This window comes from Onychomys torridus, chromosome 19, assembly GCF_903995425.1.
Source record: "Onychomys torridus chromosome 19, mOncTor1.1, whole genome shotgun sequence".
NCBI classification, from domain to species: Eukaryota; Metazoa; Chordata; class Mammalia; order Rodentia; family Cricetidae; genus Onychomys; species Onychomys torridus.
The window spans coordinates 51,046,858-51,074,073 of record NC_050461.1 but is presented as its reverse complement, the minus strand read 5'-3'; positions in this window follow the sequence as shown (position 1 = coordinate 51,074,073).

Genomic DNA, 27,216 nt, shown 5'->3' with positions numbered 1-27,216 from the left:
TAAGAAATCTCTTTCTACCTCAAGATTATAAAATGTTTCTATATTAAACTTTTCTATTTTAAACTTTTTTCTCTTTTCAAATATAGATATTAAATTTTTCTGGTACTTCATTATGCATATTATGAAGAAGCCAGCTTTAGTTTTCTTATGAATAATCAGGCTTCCCACCACCATTCATGGGCTGACCCACCTTTTCCCACTTATGTGCAAGGCCTGTCCTGGGCTCCATTGAGCTTCTTGGATTGTTTAGTCTCTCTGCATATGTACACCTTCTTATTTTAATTACATGGCCTTATGTCAATTTATTCCCTCACCTTTTCCTTCTTAAAAGAACTTTGGCTGTGATTGGTCATTGTGCTCCTCTCCATACATTTTAGAATCTGCTTTTAAAGCACACATACCTTATGGAAAGTTAAGCTGCAATTAAATTCAGTATCTATATGTCTTTTGAGGGTGTTAAGAACAGCAAATCCACTGGGCGGTGGTGGCACACGCCTTTAATCCCAGCACTTGGAAGGCAGAGCCAGGCGGATCTCTATGAGTTCAAGGCTAGCCTGGGCTACCAAGTGAGTTCCAGGAAAGGTGCAAAGCTACACAGAGAAACCATGTCTCGAAAAACCTAAATAAAGAAATAAATAAATAAATAAATAAATAAATAAATAAATAAATAAAAGAATAGCAAATCCTGTTACATTTGAGCAAAGACTGTTGTCTTGGGGTTTCTATTGCTGCTATAAAACACCAAACAGCTAGTTGGGGAGGCACAGGTTTATTTGGCTTACACCTCCAAATGATTGTTCATCACTGAAGAAGTCAGGACAGGAACCCAAACAGGGCACGATCCTGGAGGCAGGAGCTGATGCAGAGGCCAAGGAGGGGTGCTGCTTACTGTTTTGCTTCCCCTGGCTTGCTCAGCCTGCTTTCTTATAGAACCCAGAACCACCAGCCCAGGAATGGTACCACCTGCCATTGGCTGGGCACTACCCAATTGACAACTAATTGAGAAAAAGCCTTACAGCTGGATCTCATGGAGGCATTTCCTCAAGTGAGGCTCCTTCCTCTCTGATGACTCTGGCTTGTGGTAAGCTCACACACACAACCAGCCAGTACAGCTGACCCCTTGTCAGCATGACACACAAACACATCACTATTGAACCACAAGTTTCTAATTCATCCCCAAGATCTCACATCAAAATCTTAATTTTTAAAGTCCCTCCGTCTTTACAGATTCAAACACATTAAAATTTCAGTCTCTTTTAAATACCCAATCTCTTTTAAAAGTTCAAGTCTCTCAGCTGTGGACTCTTTTAAGAATCAAAATTTAATTAAATATCTTCTTCAAGAGGGAATAATCAGGGCACCATCACAATCTGAACCTAGAAAAACTGAACTCCAACAGTATAAGTAACTCAATGCATATAACCTCCAACCGTATAAATAACTCAAATATCTGGGATTCACTCACCATCTTCAAAGGACTTGAGTCACTTCTGCAGCACACACACCTTGTCTTCTAGGCTCTGGCAGGCTCTGCTGCACTGCTGCTGCTGTTCTTGGCAGTCATCCCATGGTACTGGCATCTCCAAAATGCTGGAGTCTTCTGCAGTACCTGGGCTGCACTTTCATCAGTAGCACCACATAGGCACTCTTCATGGTGCCAAGCCTCAACTTCTTCCCATGGCCCTTTCAATTCTGGGCCTTCAACTGCCACTGAGGCTGCACTTTCATCAGTTACCTTTTCGGACATCTCAGTGCCAAGCATCAGCTGCTCTCCACGACCCCTTCATGCCTTCAAAACCAGTACCACACAGGTGATTCTCACACATTACCAAGTATAACTTCTTTGTGCTCTCAGGAAACACTTCCCAGTGATTTTATCCCAGTGATGCCAGTCTCTTCTTAATCTTAGCTCCAGATGACTAGCATAGAGTATCCCAGCAAAACACAGTTTCACTTTAGTAGTTCCGGTATCTTGTTAACCACAGCTGATTCTTCAGTCCAGCTAACCGAACCATGGAATTTTGACTCAAAATAGCGAATGGCCCTGACAGAGTCGTTAATCTTCCTTCTGAAACTTCACAAGCCAGGCCTCCATCTTCTGCACAGCTCTTAACGTTCTTATCTCCCAAGCTCCTAAAGAACATCCCACTGAGCTCTCAAAACTCAATGATTTTTCTAGCCTAAAGTTCCAAAGTCCTTCCACAATCCTCCCCTAAACATGGTCAGGTCTGTCACAGCAATATCCCACTATGTTGGCACCAATTTATCTTAATTTTGTGTTTCTAATGCTCCTATGAAACACCATGACCAAAAAGCAAGTGGAGGAGGAAAAGGTTTATATGACTTACACTTCCACATTGCTGTTCATCACTGAAGGAAATCAGGACAGGAACTCAAACAGGGCAGGATCCTGGAGGCAGGAACAGTTGCAGAACCATGGAGGGCTGCTGCTTACTGGCTTGTTTCTCCTGGCTTGCTCGGCCTGTTTTCTTTTTTTTTTTTCTCCTTTTTTAGTTTATTATATTTGTGTTTTAATTTTACACATCAGCCATGGGTTCCCCTGTCCTCCCTCCTCATTTAAACCTGGTGGATTCAGTACAGGCAGCTCCAGTCCCCTCCTTCCAGGCTGAGCAAAGTGTCTCTGTGTAAGACCAAGGTTCCAAACAGCCAGCTCATGCACTAAGGACAGGTCCTGGTCCCACAGCCTGGATGCCTCCCAAACAGTTCAAGCTATTCAATTGTCTCACTTATCCAGAGGGCCTGATCCAGTTGGGGGCTCCACAGCTTTTGGTTCAGAATTCATGTGTTTCCATTCGTTTGGCTATTTGTCCCTGTGCTTTTCCAATCTTGGTCTCAACAATTCACACTCTTACAGTTCCTCCTCTTTCTCGACAATTGGACTCCTGGAGAGCCTCCTGGGGCCTGGGTGAGGATCTCTGCATTCCCTTCCATCAGTTATTGGATGAGAGTTCCAGCACGACCATTAGGGTGTTTGGCCATCTGATCACCAGACTAGGTCAGATCAGGCTTTCTCTCAACCATTGCCAGTAGTCTACAATGGATGTATCATTGTGGGTTTCTGGGGACCTCTCAACACAGGACCATCAACCTAGGGATGGCACCACCCACCATAGCCTGGGCCCTCCCTCATTGATAATCAATTAAGAAAATGCCTAAGAGCTGGGTTTCATGGAGATATTTACTCAGCTGAGGCCTTTCTCTGATGACTAGTTTGTATCAAGTTGGCGCACAAAACCATCCAGTACAGCTGTGGTGATGTTTATGTTTACTAATTGCTTTTAAGTCAGTGTTTCTCAACTTCCCTAATACTGTGACCCTTGAATATAGTTTTTCACATTGTGGTGACCCCCAACCATAAAATTATTTCATTGCTACTTCATAATTGTAATTTTTCTACTGTTATGAATCATAATATAAAGTTATGATATACAGGATATCTGATATGTGACCCCTGTGAAGAGGTCATTTGACCTCCAAAGAGGTTGCTACCCACAGGTTGAGAGCTGTTCCTTCAGGTTGCCCATCCCAGGACCTGAAAAGTGTTTACTCTCTTAATTTCCAGGAAGTCTCCTATGAGTGACTGTTAAACTTTAATGATGTCTCTGCATTTAATCTGATAATCACATGGCCTCCCTTTCATTCATTCATAGAATGGATTATGGTTTAATAAGTTTTTCAATGCATCATTATTGTCTTTCAGAGACAATACTTCTTCATCATACTCTACTTTTCTAGGCAATACGTTTACATCCAAGGAGTCAAATAGCCAATATCTTCACATTTATAAAGCTATGTTCTAGGGTGGGTAGACAGAGAAACTAGCACAAACAAAAAGGTAGCCGGATTATGCAATATTACAGATTAGCATTCAGGAAAAGATATACCGATAAAATCACTTCCAGTTTCTTGGAGATAACTGCCAATTAACTGAGATTACAAAAACATACCTGTCATATGTATTTGAATATGACATCATAGAAAAACATTGCATGTAACATGACTGATTCCAAAGGCTAATAGGATTTGAGTTCTCCCTCTCTCTTCCCCTCTACCCTCCCTCTCCCTTCTCTCCCTATTTCCTGCCTCCCTCTCTCCCTCCCTCCTGTCCTTTTTCTGAGAGCAGGCTTGAAGACACCATCTCACTCTCTAGTCTAAATTGGCTCAAAACTCTCTGTGAAGAAGAATGTAGCCTCATACAATTCTCCGCCTCAGTCACCTAAGTGCATGTATTACAGGTGTAACCACCACACCTGCCTTATACTAGGACAAGATTCAAGACTGGAGAGTAACAGCACTGTGAAACCACCGTCATGGGTAAAGGACACAAGAGTAAGGAAGCAGGCACTTGACATCCCGTATGATGGAGGAAATATTAAATTAGAATTCCTTAAGCTTCTCTGGCTTCATACTTCTTAAAGGTCTTCTTTGGACATTTTTTTTCTTTATACTTTACAGTGTCTGTATAAATAGTACTAAAGGGAATTTGTTGCATTAATTTCATGAAATCACTACAAAATAAAAAAACCTAGAGGGTAGTTATACACTCTTTTTTTTTTTTTTTAAGTGCTCAGGAACAGGGCATCAGGACCCATCAATATTTATAAACAAGTTTATCCTCCTGGCACTAGCTCTGAAATAAGTATCCCCTGGGCTGCTCTGGCTGTGGCAGATAAACCTGGTATAGCTTACTGCACCATAGCCCAAGATTCTGGGACTGCATACAGAGTTAAAATGGGGGGCGGGCATCAGTTCATAGCAGAATGGAGAATGCTTGGATATGTAGCACTCCCTGAAAGGGAACCGAGAGTGTTTCCAGCCATGGATACACTACACGTGTGTGAAAGACAGAGAAGTAAGGAATGGATATGATACAGTGTGTTTCACTTGGAAAGGGTGGCAAGAACTACGTGAACCAAAAATGGATTCCAGCCACAGCTTCCTGTTTCAATAAAAGAAAGTGAATGATAGAGTGCCTTTTGGGGAGGTCCTCTGCCTCAGGAAGCTAAGATGTCACTGGGGACACATGAGGCCATCTATGAAGAGATGTACAGCTTACTCTGTAAAATGTCAGTTTATGCTGAAGTGTGCTGAAAATTCTAGAAGACTCTGCTCTGGAAGAAAGGCCAAAGACAAAGACAGAATGCCCTAGTCAGTGTTCTCTAGAGAAACAGGACTGGCAGGATGTGTTGAGAACCCAGAAAAAGATTTGTTGTGGAAACAGGCTGGAAACGCTATGGAGACCAAGAGTCCCCACATATTCTTTGCAGCCCCAAGAACTAGGGTGCATCCATGAAGAGAGTTATTCAGTCTACATCCAAAGACCCAGAAGCCAGGAGAGTGAAGGTATAACTCCCAATTAAGACTAAAGACCTGAGAACTGGGAGGTTCCAGAGTCCAGTGGAGTTCTGATGTCCTAGGGCAAAAACAATATAACAGGCCTCATAGCTTAGTGTATGGAGTAGCTCTGAAGTATCTTTCCAAAACTTCTACATTGGAGGTTTGGACCCCAGTGTGGCAATGGCACTGGTTTTATCAATCCATTAATCCATGAATGGATTAATAGCTTAGCAGACTATTTCGAGGCGATTAAATCTATGATGCGAGCCTACTTGGAGGAAGTAGGTCAATGGGCCCCTTGAAGAGGATAAGTTGTTTCTCTTTCACTGTCTTTCGGCCTCTCTCCATTCTGGTCACTGTGAGGTGAGCAATTTTTCCTGACAGATATTTGTCCACCATGATGTACTACCTCAGCACACAGACCCAGGAAAATGAAGCCAAATGAATGCCCTGAACTAAGTCAAAGTAAACCTAGAGATCATTATGATTTGTTGTTTTTTTGTTTTTTTGAGACAGGGTCTCTCTGTAACAGTCCTAGCTGTCCTAGTACTCACTTTGTAGACCAGGCTGGCCTTGAACTCATAGAAGTCCACCTGCCTCCACTTCCTGACTGCTGTGATTAAAAGCACACACACACACACACAGACACACACACACACACACACACACACACTTCCTACACTTATCAATGACACTCTACCAGACATCTGGGCTTCTCTTACATAACCCAGTCAAGTTGACACATAATAACTATAGCATCAGCCTACAGCCCAATAGCTGAGTGTCAAGTGCCTCTCATGGAGACACTATCACATAAGTAATCATGGATGCTTTTAGTAGCTTGGCATTAGAAGAAACACTAAGGTCAGAGCTACTTGGGAATCCAGTGAGGATTGCAGCAGGAAGGGCAAGAAGGTCAATGCATGCCAAACTAAGTGAGGAAGAGAAAGGAGAGAAATGGAACGGGCAAGCAGACCTAGATGTGAGCTGCAGGGAAGTTCCCACAAGCTCTGCTTGAGGTCTGTTCAAACCCTGACATCACTTATCGGCCACTGAACTACATGATTGTATCCATAGTTTCCAATAGCCCTACCTGAGTTTGAACCCCATCTTTACACACAGAAGCAGGATGGCTCAGGTCTATTACTGAACCTTTACTGTCTTCCTTGATTTTCCTACTTGTGTGACCCAAGCTCAAAGAGATTTGCAGGGAGTGTGCCTCAAAGCAATTTATGGCCATAGTTCAGCAGGGCACTTAGCTAAGAAATAACAATTTAAAGGCTTAATCTGCAAATGACAGCTCCTGTTTATCACAGCTGTTGGAGGGAGACAGGTGCTCTTGAGGGGCATACTAAGGGGTGGGGGTCCATGAAAAACCATGCAAGATGGGGTGGGACTTCAGAAAGACTTCTAGGTCTAGACTCCAAAGGTCTGTTTTGTGTAACAAGACCATCATTCTGCACTTTTACTTCCCCTGGGCCTGGGTCTCCAAGCAGCAGATGGGGCTTAAGAGAAAGAGGTTACAGCAGCTTTGGTGTAGGATCAGAGCCGTTTGCAATGTGCTCTGTTCTACATTCGGGTCTCCTGAGTGAACAGCCTCCTTCTGACGCCCATCTTAATAATTAGAAGTTCTGAGATGAGCTGGATAGAGTGACTTCTCCATTATTTTATTCAGGCACTCTGTAGCAACACAAAGCAAGTATTTTTTCCAACTCCATGAGTTCCACCCCCTAGTGTTGGAGATTGGGAAGAACTGTCTTAGAATAAAGAGGGAGAGAAGAGACCTTGGGGCAACTGCTATTACTAGAACTGTTTAAAATGATTTATAGGGGACACTTAATGAGAACAGAAATTGAAATTGCACTGGACTGAATTCAGAGTGGTGGATTTTTATTAGGCAGCCAGAAGGAGTACACGATACTTTCAAGAATAAAGAAAGGATATAAACCCTGCCCTTAAGGAGCTTAAAATCTGATTAATTTATCCATGCTAATGACATAATAAGAAAGCCTGGGCATGTCAAGAACCCCACCTAGGTATTCCTCAGAAAAGGGTAACCTGCAAGACTACATGTATTAAAGGAAAAAAATAGGCTAAAGTATTTATTATTTCATTATCAGATCATTATCAGAGTCATTTATGACTATTGTACAAACAGAGAGAGAGAGAGAGAGAGAGAGAGAGAGAGAGAGAGAGAGAGAGAACAACTTTTTCTAGTGATCTACATGTGTCTGCGTACAACTGGCCTGCAGGCTCTGTATCATTCCCTGCCTTTTCACTGGATACATTATGTTTTTTAGAAGGTAGGTAACCTGGTGGTTTGCAAGAAAATGGCCCCCAGAGGGAGTGGCACTATTAGGAGGTGTGGCTTTGTTGGAGTAGGTGTGGCCTTGTTGGAGGAAGTGTGTCACTGTGGAGGTGGGCTTTGAGTTCTCATATATGCTTAAGCATGCCCAGTGAGACAGACCACTTCCTGTTTTCTGTGAGTCAAGATGTAGCACTCTCAGCTCCTCTAGCACCATGTCTGCTTGCATGCTGCCTTGCTCCCTGCCATGATGATAACAGACTAAACCTCTGAACTGTAAGAAGCCATAATTAAATGGTTTCCTTATGAGAATTGCGATGGTCATGGTATCTCTTCACAGCAATAGAAACCCCAACTAAGACCATATCAGAGCCAGCAATGTGGTTAGCAGGTAAAAGCAGTTGCCACTCATGCCTGATCATCCAAGTTTGATCCCTAGAACCTACACAAATCTGTATGAGGTAGCATGCATATGTGAGATGGAAGGCAGAAAACTGCCTAGAAGCTTATGGGTCACTTGGCTTAGAGTAGGCAGCATGGGAGAGAGAAAAGGAACATTGTTGTGACCTGCATGGCTTAGGGAATGACCTAACTGGAGCAACAGGGAATGAAGCCACAGACACATACACAGAGAAACTGGGATGGGGTGGGCTGTGCACTCTAGTGGAGACAACCAATAACAGCAGTAGGGAAACTCATTGTTTATTTTATGTATCTGAGTGGAGGGTATGGGTTTATTGCACACAGATGAGCAAAGTGGAAGGTATAATAGCTCAGTAGGGGACGGGGGATCTCTGTTGGGTAGCAGGTCCAGGCTGTAAACATGACCGAGGAGGAAGCTATGGTTGACATTTTCTGCCCACACTGTCCATAGGGATGCACATGGGTTTTGTCTCTTCCTAAGCCTGACCCAGGAAAGGTTTTACATCCCCATAGGTCTGAGCTATTAGTATCCTTGACATGACTCTGCCCTTGTCAACAACAAATTTTCACTCAGGACATTACATGTTCATTATATGTTAGCTCAGGGCTTCACCTCTTCCTTACACATTCACTCACAATATCATCCATTCCTTACACATTTACTCAGAATATCATTCATTCCTTACCATTCACTCAGGATGCCATCTCTTCCTTACACACTCACTCAGGATGTCATATCTTCCTTACAAATTCACTCACAATATCATCCATTCCTTACACATTCACTCAGGGCTTCATCTCTTCCTTACACATTCACTCAGGATGTCATCCATTCCTTACACATTCACTCAGGATGTCATCCATTCCTTACACATTCACTCAGGATGTCATCCATCCCTTACACATTCACTCAGGATGTCATCTCTTCCTTACACATTCACTCAGGATCATCTATTCCTTACACAATCACTCACAATATCATCCATTCCTTACACTTTCACTCAGGACATCATCTGTTCCTTATACATTCACTCTACTGCCCATAGGACCCTGCCTCCATGAGGCAAAAGGCCAACCTTTTATCAAAGTGCTAAAGTTGAACCAAAGCTGAATGTGAAGTCATGCTATGCTTGTATGAATTAACTGCTTGAAAAACACCTAAGTCATTTTCTTGTAACATTATCTTCATTCTCAATCCTGTTTCAGGATTCAAATTAATTCATTGCAAATTCAACTCAGAACACTACTCACAGCTTTCATCCCCAGGCTTTGAGATACTGCTGGGTCTACCCATTGTAAGGTTTCTTAACCAGGACCCAGTGGAGACTATCTCTCCTCTATGTACTGCCAAGTGATTCATAATTACACAGGTAATATGAAAAGGTTAAATAAAATATAACCCTATAAGGGCCTGATGTTAACATATACAAAAGAAATTCTCAGAATTCCCCAAGCATTTTGTTTTGAACGGGGGTATTTAATTATCACCCTGTTAGTCTTCTAGGTCTTCATGTATTTGAAAGTTATATTTCAGTTGAACATCATGAATTAGCCTCCTGATAGAACAGTACTGTGGACACACAGATCTCTCGATACATATCACCATCTGATCCACACTAAGGAATAGATCTGTATGTTTTCTCAGTGGAGACTTAGATGCTTCCAGATAGACTAGGCCTAACTATAAACTGTGAGCTGCCCAAGGCATATAATCAGATATACACTGGAGCCATTTCAAAAAAAGCCACAGAATAGAGAAATCCTTCCAAGTGCCATGGACTTAGTAGTATGAATCCAGGTTCCTGCTCAGGGAAAGAGGTGTTCCCTATCTGGCATGGAAATGGGGTAGTATAGAAATATGTCTAAGTGTAGAACATTCAAACATCAGCTAGTGGGAAAGCCACAAAGGTCTTAAACAAGGGAACCTAAAGAAAGAAGAGATGGTCACTTTGCTGCCCTAGAAAAAGAAAACTATTGTTGGGGTTAAACAGAGAATAGGAGAGTCCTGGAATCCTACAAAGTGAACTTCCTAATTGCAATGTGAATAATTGCACAGTTAGCATGGATTTGAGGCCGTGCTTGGAAGGAAGGCCTTAGAAGGCCAAGGAGGGAGGAGAGGCAGCTTCACTCTCAGTAATTTTGGGGTCTGGTGTGAATTCTATGTAAGACCTTGGTGGTGTTATTCCAATTTTTATAGTTCAGCTCTCTTATTTGTAAATATCTCATGGGCTGTATAAACTATGTCTGAGGGTTATATATAGACTCAGTGGTGGTACACACCTGAAACCCCAGATGGAGGCTGGAGAGGTCAGGGTCAGCCTCAGCTATGTAGAAAGGTTGTAACGTTTTTGTTTTATTTTTTTTAATGACAAGGGAAAAAAAGATATTGTATGTAGAAAACAACATTTAGCCAATTAAACGCTGGTGCAAAGGAAGCGATGTTGTTATAAGTACACCCTCCTAACAAGCAGAAGTGCTAGACTCCATCAGGTGGAGGGCAGGGTACTTGAGACCTTGTATTTCGCAGGAATCATATATACCTTTATGTATCCGCTTTAGCACCCTCAGTTTCCTATCTTTTAGACAGGAGAGTTTCCTTGAAGAAAATATTTTGGGTGATAAGTGAAGTTAAGAAAGTTGCCAAAATTTTATATAGCTATATATTTAATTTAATACCTTTAATTATATGTACAAATAATTATATATGTGTATATTATTCTTAAATCTGAAAACAGACATTATTTGGAAGATCCGCCTCCTCAGGAAACTTAGGTGCTACTCCTTCCTAACACCACTACTTTGAACTGCCTCTTGTTTTCCATAATTGATAGGTTTGCTCTTTAGCATGGATGTGAGCCTGAGAACAAAGGTCAAAGCCAGAAGAGTGTGAAATGTGTAAATCTTAAGGCGAAAATCCTTTCCCCCATTACTTATTTATCAAACAGGCTAATACAGGACGGCAGCCTTGTGCGCTGTCTATCTTCTTCCTGCCGTGCAAATAATCACCCCATGTCCTACCTTGTTAACCTTTTCTGTTTATTTCTACTTCCCCGGGACTCCTTATTATACTCACCAGTTAATCACAAATATATGAAGAGATTTCTTTTTAATCTAGCAGTCTCCATTGCTTGGTGGCTCCATCAGGAGAGTGTCCAATGGCACTCCCGGCAGGGCAAACCAAGGCACCAGCAGTTGGCTGTGCTTCTAAGGTAGATGTGAGAGCAAATTAGCTGTCTAAAAATAAACACTCAAATTAAGACTAATATAATGGAGCTGGGACTTTTCTCATCACGAGCTCATTTATACTCAATGACACAGACTGACCATGGCACAGGTGAGTCTCATAGTCCCTCTTGAAGTATGCTTTAGAAATGGCTGATCCCCCCCCCCCTTTCTTTAAGGATGGGTAAATTGGCATTATTAATACAACAGAGCAATAACCTTTTCTGTGCAGCTCTGCGTTCATTTCTTTTCTGTGGTGGTCAGCGAAAGGTGGAGCCGTCAGCATTGAACATGTCCCCACCGTGATTCCCTCTTGCCCTTTTCTATTCACAGAATTCTAGAATCCAGATTAATGCTATACAGCACCAGAATACAAGGACAGTAGAATCTCCTTCCCACAAAAGTGGAAGACAGTCTCTTTTAGCTACACAATTTATAAAAAATTCTTTCTCCAGATGCTTTGCCTGGATCCTCTTAGTGTTCACAGAAAGCCTCTCAGAGTTGTGGCCACAGTCTTGTGTTGCTATCTCAAACCAGACGCTTTGTTATTAGGCAGGGTTCCCTAAAGTCACAGCACTGTTAGAATGAATGGATATCTACCTATCTATCCACCTATCTACCTATCTATCTATCTATCTATCTATCTATCTATCTATCTATCTATCTATCCATACATACATACATACATACATCTATCTATCTACCCATCTATCCATCATCTTTCTGTCTGTCTGTCTGTCTGCCTATGGGATTTGCTAAATTATTAGATTGGCTTACAGGATATGGTCTAGGGAGTACAATAATGGCTGTCTCACAATAGAGAAGCTGAGAATCTGGGACTTGTTCAGTCCATGAGGCGGACTGTCTCAGAGGTCCCAACCTAGCACTGGATGTCTGAACGATTCCTGGAGAGATGCTGGTCTTCAGTCTGCATAGGAAACCTAAAGAATTGGTTATAATATCAGTGATGGATGCTGTGGTAACAGGACAGGTGGACTTGCCATTGAGAGTGAGGGCAAGCTGGCAAAAATGTGCATGTTATATAGAAATGTAAAACAAATGAAACAGAAAAGCACATAAAGAGAATATATAATTCTAAAATTCAAGATAGGTAACATAAACATTATTCTTGTCTTTTGAGTAGGCACACTTGTACATATAATTGTAGGGAGCCAGCAAAGTTGTGGGCACAACCATGTCAGGGACCCCAATGTCTCAAACCTATGGCAATGGAAAAACCTTCCCTGGGAAAGGCTCAGAGGGATGGCAAAGCCTCCCTTGGGTCTGAGAATGAATATTGACCGTGTGTGCAGAAAATGTCTACCACAGCCTTCTCCCGCTAGATGTTTACAACCTGAAGACGGCTTCCCTACAGAGACTGCTCTGACTGAGATTAGCTAAACCTGCCTCCTTGATCAGCTGTATCCAATAACCCAGCCTCCTCACTTATCTAGCTGTATGTGTGGCTCTGCCTCTTGCTCAGCTGTATGCAATAACCTCACCTCCCTGTGCAACTTTATATAATAAACATGCCCAGCTCCAGGGAGGTGCACCTTCTCCATCTGAGAGCCCGGACCATCCAATCCCAGCATTTTATGTCCATTTGTCTGTCCTTCTTCATTTCTTTGCCACACCAGTCATGCCAATACTTGAAGCCATGTAGAACATGGCTTGCAACTAAACAGGACTCCAATGATGTTACATAATACCTGCTGTTTTAATGCACTTAATTCATGTGGTATCATATAACAGCAACTTCTTTTGTAAATTGGATTCATGTGACTATAGTAGCCTCTGCTTAATAACCTCTGTCCCTGTGACTTCATTATAAACACTTTTCCAGATCTTGGAATAATTTTTCACTACCAAGAAAACTATAATTTTTAGGCTACTAAATATTTCCTTAACTATGAACATTTCCCATAGAACTACAAATGATTTCATATCTGATTCAACCCTAACCTTTTCCTTCACACTTTAGAAAATCCATCAAATGAATTAATCTGCTACACACACACACACACACACACACACACACACACACAGACACACTGTATTTTTATTCTCCCTCTCCTTATACTTAATATTTCACTTTTAAAAACCTCTATTTTTCTAACTGTGTTTAGAAAATTAGGTAAACCCACTGTGTCTGTGTTCTCTCTGAAGCTCAATTGGTAAAGCTGCAGAGGTTAATGGTGCATGATCCAACCCATGGAACAGCCTGCCTGGGTTCTTTTGCCCAAGGTACCGTGGTATCTCCTAACATCATTTTTTATTAAAGCCTACTATATAATTGAAGCTTTAAACAGAGGTAGATGTTCAATTCAGAAGCCATAAAGGTCAATCTGTTTCACATCTGTCTGCTTAAAAAAAATTAAACAGTGAAAAGTATCATTTCTGTCCAGTTCTCATCTTTTCTTCTCTCCTGTCCATGTTGCCACACAGACTTAGTGCTAAACTCCACAGCAGATAGGTTTTTCTCTAGGTCTACACTTTTTCAGTGTTGATAGGAAAGTGTAAATGAAAGTCTGTTGGTGCTTGGCGGTGCAGAAGCCACCTCCGAACTCATCTCTCTGGCAGGACCACAGCTGCTGTTCACCCACCTTTGAATTGGCTCAGTATACCCTGTCTATTTGGGAGGATGTTGTGGACTTGGCTCATTTGTCTGTGGTAGCGAGGTTTTTCTTTCTATTTTTGTTTCTTTTCCTGTCTTTTTTTTTTTTGAGAAAGAAAGAAGAGTGGAGATGGTGAAAAAGAAGCAAAAGGAAAGAATAATAATTTGAAACCTTTACAGGGTCCAGCCAGCCGTATTCACCATTGTTTCCAGCTTGACTGGGTTGCTTCGGTACTGTGAATGCATGTGAATTTCCTGCTTCCTAAGTTGTTTAGTTCCTGCAAGAAGAATTTGCTTTTAAGCATGCAGACAAACCCAGTACTCATCTCCCATCACCTCAGTGAGACAACCTGATTTAATCAAGAGCATTCTACTCGCTCAAAATTTCTTATATTATCATTAAAAGACTACATATATCATCACTAAATTCGTGCACAAAGAAAACATGAACCCAATAAAAGCAAACAGGCACCCAGTCCGTTGACTCAGCCTGAAACCTCTGTTTCTGAAGCAGAGATTAAATTTGTCAAAGATTTACATAGTCTACCATCAGTCGAACAGTGACAAGAATGAATCTATCGGATGCATGGTAAAGCTCATTCCCACTTCAAGCTATGACCTAAAGCCATGACAGCATATTCTGTGCACTCTAATTCCCAAAGTAGAATCAAGAGCAGTGAGTGATTTTACTCACCATGTTTCTCGATGTTAATAGCAACATTTTCTCTTCAATGCATGATTGTTACAATGACAAATCAAATAGTTATCAGGTGATTTTCCCACTTGTGACACCCAGATCTTAGTTTGGGTGTCCTGCCCTTGGGATATACATGAAATAGATGGAATGTCAGCATTCATAATTGGCAGAAAGTCTGTGTATTTCCTAAGAAATCTGCAAATTTCCAGAGAAATTCACCTACAGTCTCCAGGTTAGAGTTAGTTATATTTGAATATTTCTGACTGCTCATGTGTGGTTTGCATGTAGGTAGTTACTTCTCCATTCAGGCCAACTTTCCTCTTCCTATTTATAAATGTTGGAGACTCCACAGCTTACCTTCCAAAAATCCTCTTTTCTATCCACATCTATTTATGCCCTGGATGATCTAATCCAGAATGTGTCCTTAAACACTAGTCATATGTTGGAGCTGGAGAGAGAGCACAGTGGTTAGGTGTATGCACTTCCAAAAAATCACAGTTAAATTCCCAGCATCCATTCCAGGCAGCTCACAATTGCCTATAGTTAACTCTACCTACAGAGGACCTGGTGTTTCTGGCATACTTGAGCACTTGCAGACACATGCACATGTGTGCATACACACACACCAGACATATTCACATTTAATTTAAAATATACTACTATATCTTTTAAAATGAATTTAGAAGTGAATATATCAGTTTTGTGGGGTGCCATAACAAATTCCCACAAATTTGTTGGCTTAAAACCACAGAAAGTTATTTTATCACAGTTCAAAGTCTGTATCACTGGACTTAATAACAGGACATGGGTATTCATTAAGACCAGTATGTAGAGTCCTTTTGTCTCCTCTAGAATATCAATGCTGTGGAAGAATCATCATTCAACACAGTTAATTTACAGAAACCAATGTGCCTTTGGGTATGTAATTTCAAACTTAATTTTTCTGAGTTTTTTCTTTATGTAGTTCTCAACCCCAAACCCCTTTCTCTAGAAACCTTCCAATCAAACCTTCATTTCTTAAAATATAAGACATACATTTGAAGATAAGCTCAAGTACATAATTTGTGCACAAAATTGATAGGCAGGGCCCATGTTAAAATGACTAAGAATGTTGTCACAGTTTTTGTCAACCTAGATATACCTACAAAGAGAGACCCTTAATTGAAGCATTGCCTTCATCCCATTGGCCTGTGGGTATATCTGAGGGGCATCTTCCTGATTGTTAGTTGATGGAGGAGGGTCCAGACCATTGTGGGCCATGCTGCTCTTGAGCAGGTGGTCCTGGGTTTGTACCAAAAAAAGCTATTTGAGCAAGCTAGGGGAAACACACCAGTAAGTAACATTCCTCTATAGTCTGGGCTTCAGTTCCTGTCTCCAGATTTTTGCCTAGGCTTCCCTTGAGTGTGGACGGTAATCTGTAAGGTAAAAATAAACCCTTTGCTCTTTCTGCTGTTCCTGGTCAGTGTTTTATTACAGCAACGGAAAAGAAACTGGGACATTTGCTGGTACCAGAAGTGGGATGTGAACCCAAGTGGATATAAATCCATCGGAGCTGGAGAAAATCCACCAGAATAAATATAGGGACAGTGGTATCTGAGCATTAAAATGATTTCTAGATGTTCTGAGCAGGGCCCTTCTGTTACTGTGCGGGCCACACACACATGAAAGTCACACCTGCATAACTTTATGTTGAAAGAAGACTCCTTCAGTTGACCTTCCTCTGACACTTTTTAATACTTATTTAAAAATAATTATATACTCACAAGACTTTGAAAAATATAACAGAGATGTCTCCCTGTAAACTTCGCCTTCTATTTATTTTTAATAGGATTAAAAAAAAAACAATCACAAGTTAGGGGGATAATTATTCTTACTGTTGAGTTCTAGCGTGTGACAATAGGTGAGCTGATTCTAGTCCCCGTAACACATAAGACTTGAGAGGCTGACCTTGATTGATGTTTTCTGATGTCCTTTCTTTGCATTTCTAGAATATTCTGATCTCACCTGATTAAAGCATATGTCAGCAAACATCACCCATTCATGCTTGCTTCTCTCCATTCACTGAGACATTCACGGTGACAGGAAAGGAAACATCGGCTGTGTTTTTACACAGTCCCAAGACCCTGGCAAGTATCGGGAACATGGGAGACAGTCAATAAATATGTGCACACAGAAGCTGTGTAGAGGGACAACTTGTGTTGTTGCCACAACAAAATACCTGGCAAAGTCAATTTAAGGCAGGGAAGGTGTATCTTAGCACATAGTTGGAGGTATAGCCCATCACTGGGGCATGGAGGTGAGGCCACAGCAGCAGGACTTTGAGGCAGCTGGACCCATTACATTCTTGGTTAGGGAGCAGAGATGACGGATGCATGTGCTCAGCTCACTTTACCTTCTTATTCAGCTCTGAACTCCAGCCCCTGGAGCGATGCTGCCCACGTTAACATCGTCTTCCTACTTCAGTTCACCTAATCTAGATACTATCCCACCATCATGCCCAAAGCTTTGTTTCCATGGCGATTCTAAATCCCATCAAGTTGACAATCAAGATTGAACTAGACACAAGTAAACAAACACAGGGAGATAATTGAGCAGCTAAGGGGTGATAAAAATTACCTCCATCTATTAATAAATTTGGCTTAACTGCAGCTCAGATTTGGAGGCATTCTTCATGCTGTATGGTCTGTAAGGTTAAATCAAATTTATGTTAGCCGTTTTTATGTCACAAATGAAAAGTAGAGCATAACTGGAATCTGGATGGAGCAGAGAAGTATGGGGGGGTATGACCCTCTTTTAAGTCTTCAGTTTGGAGGTGGTGAGATGAGGTAGTGAGATAAATGTGCTAGCCACCAAGCCTGATAACCCTAGTTTAACTCCCAAGACCCGTGAGGCAGAAGAAGAAAATGAAGTCCTCTCATCTCTACATGCATGCTCCCCACGCATACACAATAAATAAATGTAATACAAAAGAAGTCCAAAGTAAGGATTCTTGGTACAGATTAGGAGAGATGGAAAAAAAACCTACAATTTTTTTAGTGGCTTAAAAAATTATTAAAATCTGTTTTGAGGCTTGTAAACCAATGTAATAGATGGGAAGGGAAGATGATTGCTTGCTATGAAGTAGGCTAACTTTCCTTTCTTGTAAAAAAAAAAAAAATGTCAGTGGAGCTATTTTTATTTATTCTCAAGGTGAATTTATAATCCTTATCTACTTATCATCCCAAATAGACCAGTCATCTCACTTTGAACAAGGCCCAGGAGATCAATATCAGGCTGAGCTCCGCCCCCAGTGAAGGATGGAGAAACCATTCAGAGCAAAGAAAAATCACAATTGTGGTTGCTAGAGGGCGTTGCCAAGGCCTTTTGTCTCCAGGTCGTAGCAGTTGTGGATAATCACGGAACTATCCTTATATGACTCTGAGCACCACAAATCTGGGTTTTAAAAAATTGATTGTTGCTTTGACTTTTTTAGAACTATTCATTTGGAAAACCCGGAACAAGACCCTGTAGTTAGAAACTTAAGTGAATCAGACAATTGGATAAATACACACACAAAGAACAGGACCCACTGGGAACTAAAACGGCTACATTTTGTAACACTATAATTTATAACTTGCATAGCTACAAAAGGGACATGAGATTCTAAATTATCCCTTTTTTTCCCCTCTTTTTTAAACCACAGTACATAAGTTATGTCTTCACAGAGAAGCCGGCAAAATACTAACGTTATTTCTTCCTTTCTAAGGAAGGTCTCTCAAAGATTGCCTGTGACCCGCTGCCCCTCTCACTGATTCAGGTATTGTGAGTCGCTTGGTTAAGGGCTCTTACCACTCCCAGCCACTCAGGGTCCTTCATTTCTGGCTGTATGATCAGCGTGATGTTTTTGTGGGAACCAAGCCACCCTATTGCTGATTGCTGAGCCCCTAAACCACCCTGGGTTCTTGCAGCCTCCCAGTTAATGACAGCTATGCTGAGCTTCCCCGACAGCCCCAAAGTGTCCTTGAAGGATTCTGTTGGCAGCTATTATCTGGCCTCCGTGCTGGTGCGGGTGGGCTTGCCAATTGCCTGTCTTCTTATTTGCTGATTGCTAGGCATGTTTGCCTCATATCTTTTCCTCTATAGAGTTTGGGATTGGTTGAGTACAAAGTACCTAGGGTTCACACAGGGCTGGGTTTCAGTGGGTGGTTTGGAAATCTGTTGAAACACAAGACAAAAGTTTCCTTCAGAAACAAGGTAACAAATGCAAGTTAACTCTTCAAGTCAGACTTTCAAAGGCCAGGTTGTAACCATCTGGCAGGAACGAAGAAACGTGGAAGCAATGTCCATGCCTCTCTGACTGTCAGACTAGTAAAGCAGTGGTCCCCTCACCATACACACACACACACACACACACACACACACACACACACACACACACACACACACACACACACGGAATTTTGCTAGGAATCTCTTGCTGGAAAAAGAAGAGATTGGGAGTCTGGTACCCGTCAGAATGAGAGTTTGACTCTGGGAAAGAGATTTCTGACTCTTCTAACAGCTTGTCAGATTTTCTTGTTGAGAGACTGGCACAGAGACAATGATGAGCCAATAATGGCTGCTACACACATCATCCAGGACTGCCTAACTGTGCATACCTTTGCCCTCTATTTAAATCTAACCCCACCCCAAAATGAACTGGGGGAGACAGGGACTGATGTTCATCTCCAGGATCTGAGCACACTGAATAAAGGTTCTTCTCCTTCACTTTTTTGCTGTTAGTTATGTCTTTAATTGGCTTATTAGGGATGAATGTCCAAACCTAGGTTATTAGGGTTGCCAAAACCCAGGCTCTGACACTAACAACTCTGATCATGAAGTCGTAAAACTGAAATATTACAGATTGTGACAAGAAAAAGAAAACATATGTAGGACATAGATATAAATGAATTTCAAGCAATATATGATAGATTTAGGGTCAATGGGTAGCCATTAATGACAGCCAGGTGAGAAAGTCTAAGCAGGTCTAGGGCTAAACTTTCAACTTGAAATTTCAAATGGCCATATGGGCACTACACACAAGTCTAGTGCTTTGGGAACAATACAACAATTGCCAGCAGCTTAATAAGATAAGGGCTCTCGACTCCAACAGGGAGTCTGTGGACTGCCAGAAGCCGAGCCTGGTACAGCAGAACAATTTGCATTGGACCAATTCTGTGTCCGCTAGTAGATGGTTCTGGGTCCTTAAAGTGGGGCAGCAGTGTGGGGAAAGGGCCACTCCTACTTCGTACCTTCTAGAAAGAAAGTGCATTCCACTCTAGCAGAAGCACTCCCTCACCAGAGCCTGTTATTTGCACAAGATTCTCTGTATTTTCCTGATCTTCAAAATGATTCAAATCAATCATTCTAATGTAGATTGCCAGGTCTTCTTGTGGGACTTAACAAATCACAACCCTGTAACCGAGAGAAAAACCAATGAGCAGTCAGATGTTGACAGAAATGATGTTAATAGCCTACATCATATGAAGATGGGTCCTGTCGATTGTCTAGGTATTATATATCATATTAGGAAAATTCATAGAGCACCACAGCATATCAAGAGGACAAAGAGTAGAGTGTGGGCATGGGGTGAGGGGTGGAAGAAAGTTCTAGTCCTTTCTACATAGACAAGGAGAAAGGGGTTCACTTCTTCACTTCTTTGTTCAGTGCACATGTGTAGTTGGGTTTTTTTTTTTTTTTTTTACTCTTTATTCTTTGGGGAGCACACCACTCAGTTCCCAAATAAATACATGGAAACTGATTCTTTCTTATGAGTGTCTGGCCATAGCTTGGCTTATTTCTAGCTAGCTTTTCTTAACTTAATTATCTTGTCTACCTTTTGCCTCTGGGCTTTTATTTTTCTCTGTTTTATATACCTTTCTTTACTTCTTACTCTGTGTCTTGCTGTGTAGCTGAGTGGCTGACCCCTGGTGTCCTCTCTCCTTCTCCTTTTTGCCCCCTCTCTTTTTTACTTTTTTTCTCCTCCTATTAATTCTCTGCCTGCCAGCCCCACTCATCCTTTCTCCTTCCTAGCTATTGGCCATTCAGCTCTTTATTAGACCAATCAGGTGTTTTAGGCAGGCAAAGTAACACAGCTTCACAGAGTTAACCAAATGCAACATAAAAGAATGCAACACATCTTTGAATTATTAAACAAATATTCAACAGCATAAACAAATGTAACACATCTTTAACTAATATTCTACAACAAACATGTTACAAGTTTTGTATGGAACATACTCAATGGGTGTCTTCCTATGTGTTAATGTTGTCGTTGAGGGTACAAAGACCCAGCTCCATTCACACTATTACCCATAACATCCTGAGGGGTTCTTTTAGTTTTCTAGGGACCTTGATTCAGGCCAAACAAGTAGTGGCTTAAATGTAGAAAAGTCTTTCAAAGCAGGATGTATGTAGAAAAGTTGGAGATTTTATTAAATTTTTACTATCAGCTGTAAGAGTAGGGGTTCAGGAGAAATGGAGATAATCAGACAGAAAGACCCAGAAGTACAGGTGTGGCCTTCTTTAAGCAAGAGCTGCTGAGAGTAGAACATATCCAAGTGTGAATATAGACTCCTCAAAGAACAGTCACAATTAATTTTCTTAGCGTTAACCATATATAACATTTCAGTGGTGATCAAGCCACATAAAGGATGCTCAGGACACCCCCTACCCAATTTTCCCCTTTTCTCTCTTTTGATAAGTGAGATTATAAGGTGGCTGGTTCTGGAAAGTTCTTGGGTGGAATTATAACACAGTAAGGTAAAGGCAGGAGGCACTAGAGTTGCACAGGAGGTTTGTTACCCAACCTTTCTCTGTAAATTTTTTCTGTAAATGAGTTTTCCCAGTGAGCGTCCTAGAAATTTTTAGGTTTATAGCTGGGAAGGAAGAAAGGTCTTGAGTGTTGTCTATTCTGGAATTCTTGCTTTTCTGCTGGAGACTTCAACCAGATCCTAGGAAGAGGAACTACTGTCTTTTCTTGTGTCCCAAATATTTTACCTATCTTTCTATTCTGCCTCAATTTTCCCCTCTGAGACTTTGATCTCTTAAACTAAAGGGTTACTGGGAGGAGAAGAGCCCTAGTTTCTGCGATCTTTGCATGTTGAACAGGGATGTAGACCCTACCTATCCAGACATGGAAAATCTCAACCTTCTTGTCCTCAAGAAGAAAAATAAGTAAGATTTTGGAGATCAGAGGGCCATCTTTTGAACTCTATCTGAAGGAGAGAATGGCATCACTAGAGCCATCAGCTCACACATGCAATAAAGCATGCTGTCTTAGCTAGGGTTCCTATTGCTGTGAAGAGACACCACAACCATGGCCACTTTTACAAAGGAATATTTGACTGTGGCGGCTGGCTTACAGTTTCAGAGGTTCAGTCAATTGTCATCATGATAGGGAATAAGGTGGCATGCAGGCAGACGTGGTGCTTGAGTAGTAGCTGAGAGACCTACATCTTTCAGGAAACAGGAACTTGACTGAGACACTAGGCACTAACCTGAGCATAGGAAACCTCAGAGCCCACTCCCACAGTGACACACTTCCTCCAACAAGGCCACACCCACTTCAATTAAAGCCACACCTCTTAATAATGCCATTCTATGGGATTAAAGGGACAAATTACATTCAAACTACCATACATGCCATGAATAGATCTGAATAAGGTTAGCATCGGAAAGAATGCAGGGCCTCTTTATCATGAGATTCCTGAGAACTTGAAAGACAGAATATGTCAGAGATTTAATTTGGGTACATAGAGCTTGGAGTAGTGAGGACATACTGTCTCAGTTACCCAGTACCTAATAATCACATACCACTTTACTAACACCACAGACCTTGACCTCCTACCAGAAGATTAAGTCAGTAGGTCTTACAAGATAGATGCCATCTGCTAAACTTTTAATTTCTATTTTTTTTAATACAGGGTTTCCTTTTGTCAGTGGTTCTCAACTATCCTAATGCTGTGGCCCTTTAAAACAGGTCTTCACGTTGTGGTGACACCCAAACATAAAATCATCTCGTTGCTACTTCATAACTGTAATTTTGCGCTCTCTCTCTCTCTCTCTCTCTCTCTCTCTCTCTCTCTCTCTCTCTCAGATTGAAAGGTTAGAGAGAAAGCTGAAGTGAAAGAAATGGCCTTACTCAGGTGGGATAAGGCTCTGGTAAAAATCTCCCCTCAAAAGTCTTTGTTCTGGAGAATGTTCCAGATACTTCAGCATGATCCTTCCCCCGATCCCTCTCTCCAGGAGGGAATCTTTTTCTGTGCCTTCCCATGACCTAGAAGTTCACGCTCCCAGGTCTTCTGCTTCAGACATCCCCACTCTCACCTTAGCCCACACTCAGACCCCAGTAAAGAATCCACACTCTTATTTAATCATTCCTTCTAGATTATGGTTCCTGAGGCTTTTGTGAGCAGACTGGAGCTGAGACTCACTGGATTCACCCATCTGTCTAGAGTGCAGGGTTTGATTTGCTCCTGTCATTCACTTGAGGGATCCAGGAAAGTCACTAACTCATGGTTGGCTTTGCTGTTGCTAAGGACGGGAGTAATGATATCCACACACTTTGACCCAGCAGAGACGAAAACAGAAGTCTACATCCGTTACATTTAAAAGCTCTATGATGCTGATTCACAGCTAGGAGAGCTTCCTATATTATGAGGCCCTTGTAAGAACTGGAAATAATACTGTAGGCAGATGTATCTCTGCCATCTACTAAGTTCTTAGTCTTTTTGTTATAACTAATCTGGAGTGAATATGTATTTGATAATGGGAGTAGCCAAGCAATAAATCTGTATTGGCTCATGTTATCTACTAAAAATTCTTTGTAAGTGAGGAAAAAAAACTGAGAATAGAGAAATTCAATAATGCATCTCAAATCATGCAGCTAATACATGGTGTCACTAGATTGTGACCCAGGTAGTGTGGCTCTGGACCTTCTGTTTATGCTGTGTACTCTGCTCCCTGGAAGGGGTTTTGGTGACATGTTTATAAAAATGGTTGATGTTGGGATAAAGCCAAGGAAAATTTGGCACACATTTACAGTAAATTAAGTTGATTAAATACAGGATAGAGTTATTTTTTAGAAATAATGTCTATCTAGAAAATCTATACTGTTTAGCAGAGGTGTCAAAGTCTTAGCTAGCTGCTCTTCAATCAGGAGACCCTGGTTATCAATGAGTACTTCCCACCAACCAACTTAGAACCCAGCCTTCTGTGTGTGTGTGTGTGTGTGTGTGTGTGTGTTTCTTATGTTATCTTGTTCATATATTAGAATAATTACAAACATTGAAACTGTTTTAAATATTCTGAATTTAGTAAGCTTCTTATATGTAATTTAAGCCACATTAACTAAAAAAAAAAATTTAATACTATTGGTAGTTTTTCCCAGTATGATAGCAATAAATCATTTTGAATAGCTTTCTTAAATGTTAAACTGTGAGGCTATTGTGAATGGGAAATGTTATAAGTTAATAAATAATTCTACTTTTAACTGAATGTTTAGAAAACCATAAAGTTAGTTAAAGTTTTGATATTAGCACATAGCAACATAGCATTGGCTGCTTATATAGCAAAATCATCTTTCCCAACTTTTAATGACAGCTTTATGAAAAGCCATATTGTTATTATAGCATCCCTGACAGAATTCAAAACTCAAGACTAGGATTTCAACAACTATGTTCAATGTGGAAATTGATTTTACTAAATGTCCTTGCAGAAAGCTATCTTGAAATGCCAAATTGTCAAAACTAAAATCACCTCAAGGAGACAATTTCCACTTCTCCACCCTGCAGCAAGTCATGGTAAAGCAGGCACAGGATCAGATGTGTGCATGTCTACACATTTGAATCATGAGAAGGATATGATGCTGCTGAGGGATGTCTTTCTGTATGTTGTGAATATGTGTTACTGTGATTGTTTGGTACATAAAGCTGTTTTGCCAATGGTGAGGCAGAATAAGGTTAGGTGGTGCATTCAAACTGGAGAGAGAGAAGGAAGGGGAGTGGGGGAGACAAGAGCCCACTGCTGAAGGAGCAACAAGATGCCAGCAGACCAGTAATGCCATGGCCACATGGCAACATATAGATTAATAGGAATGGGTTGAATTAAGTTGAAAGAGCTAGCTGATATAAACTGACACATAGGCCATACAGTTTATAAGTAACATAAGCCTCTGTGTGTTTACTTGGGAACAAGCACTTGCCGGACATGGGTGGGAGAGATTCATCCCAACCATGGGCCAGACAGGACCAGAGAAACTTCTGTCTATATGGCTATATGATGCTAAGTGATTGCAAAAGTACTCTGCATGATAATGGACTAACAATGGTACAAATCCAATCACCTGTTGCTTTCAGCTTTGGAATCCTAAAGGGCTTTCTCACATCCAAAGCACCCTCGAAGCTTCAAGGAAAGCTAAGCGCCGATCTTCTCCCATGACTTCATCATGCAAGAGTCCTTTCTACACAATATAAAATATATACCTCCATCGCAACCTAAGACAACAGAATGATTTGCAATATGGCAATTACCACTGTGATTTGATTCATTAATTCTCAGTAACAGTGGTTCATCAGCTCATTAAGCAAGAATTGTGCAGAAAAGCTCAGCCAGGGGAAACTTTTAAGGACCACTAAATTCTGTATGTGGAGGGAGAGGGAAAGAGAAATAGGTTTAATGTCCTAGAAGTCTATATGTGTGGCTGTTGATCAAGTAGGACAGAAGTTCTCATCATCGAACAGCACAAGCTCTATCAATTCTGAAAATCTGTGCCCTTACTATTAAAAGGTGAAGTGGCCACTGGAAGAATAAAAAAAGATCCTGTCCATCATGCTTCCCTGACTTATATAACTGTTTCATCATTAAGGTGCAGGAAGATATTCTGGTTTTGAATCTCATACTTCAGCCATACTGACTAATTTCTGTTGTTCCTATAACACAGGACTCAATTATATGTTCAGATGTTGAAAATCTCAAGAATTAAGTTGAAGTATGACTTGATTTCCTTCTAAGCAAATTGTTTTAGCTTGAAATAGGCAAACTAAGTGTTGATGAGTGGTAAGCAAATTAAAATGCTTTTAACGATAATAAGAGCTGAGGACTTCCTTCTGAGTTTACAAAGGAAGTTCATACCTACGACTGACTTTAATCCTCAGAGAACCTGGAAAGCTGATGCTGTTAACCCAAATTTACCCACAAGAATCTGCAGCTCAAATTAAGTGGATTGCAAATTATGTATGGAGTTCTGATTGCAAAGCCCAGGCTCTTCCTACCAAGGCATCCGTGTCGGGTCCTCCTGGTAGCTGGCAGCATTCCTGTGGGATTAACTTATTGTTAAAGGAAAAAACAAAACATCAATGCCACTTGATAAGGACAACAAGAGAGCCTCATTGAAAGCGGTTTCTCATAGCAGAGTGGGACTGGGCTGGACTCCAAACACAATAAGATGTTGGGATTTATAGCCAAGGAGAGGGTATGAGGTCAGCAAAGGGGAAAGTACTAAGAAGCATGGAAATTGCCATCCTGATCTAGCAGGATTTTTGCAGATGCTAAGCCAGGGTGAAATATCCCAAGGGTGGTGACTGATTCCTGTTAAACTGACTCTGCAGAATTCTTGATAAACCTGGAGTAAGTGAGCCAATGGCACAGTTCAATCTGAAGCCTTTTCAGGAAGTGGGCTCAGAGGAACCTGGCTTCAGTTAAATGGAAGAAAAATAACCCCTGTGATCCTTCCTCTGCAGGGCAAGCTAATCAGAAGCTACTCATGCCCCCATGGAATGTACTTACCCCTCCAGAATCCGGGAGAATGAGACTCTCAGCATGAAGATGAGAGAGATCTTGTTAGTTCTGAGAAGGAAGTGATATGAAGTCAAAATTCAAGGAAGGCTTTTGTGAAGGCTGCTTACTCTCAGAAAAAACAACTATGTCCCAAGCCTCCCAATATACTCTTTGTCATCTTCCCAGGTCAAGCGAAATAAATAATGGAGCAGGCTCAGTGACTTAGAGCCAGTCAAAGTGGCTGAAATCAGTCTGGTGGAATTCTGATACCAGCATCTTCCACCATCCAGGGAGTGATGTCTTGCAAAGCATGACAAGGACTTGGAGTGCTTTCCTTCTGAAATGAGGAGAGAATTTCCTCTAAGTGCTTTCCCATGTGTACATACATGCAACATACATCCCTTGATCCACCTGGCTATTTTGGTCTGTTAAGTGGCTGAAGGATAGACACTGAAAATAAGCTCTGGTTTGCATGCAAAATTCAGTATTGATAGATTTCAAACAAACCCACTCTATTACATAGGCCCTCTGTTTAACTGCAGCTTCTCATGTGCTGACTGCTCTGATCACCAGCCCTTCACGTTTGCTAATGCCAATGCCCATTATGTATTCTGCTTTGTGTCAACCAGTTAATATCAGTGAAAACTGCCTCAGAAATTGCAGATAAGCAAGTCAATCTGTTCATTGGTAATGATGCATGTTATTTTAATATCTATTTTAAACAGACAAACATCACATTTACTGGACAAATTTAAATGATATTTTACAAAAGAATTACCAAGCCCACCTTATTCATGAGTA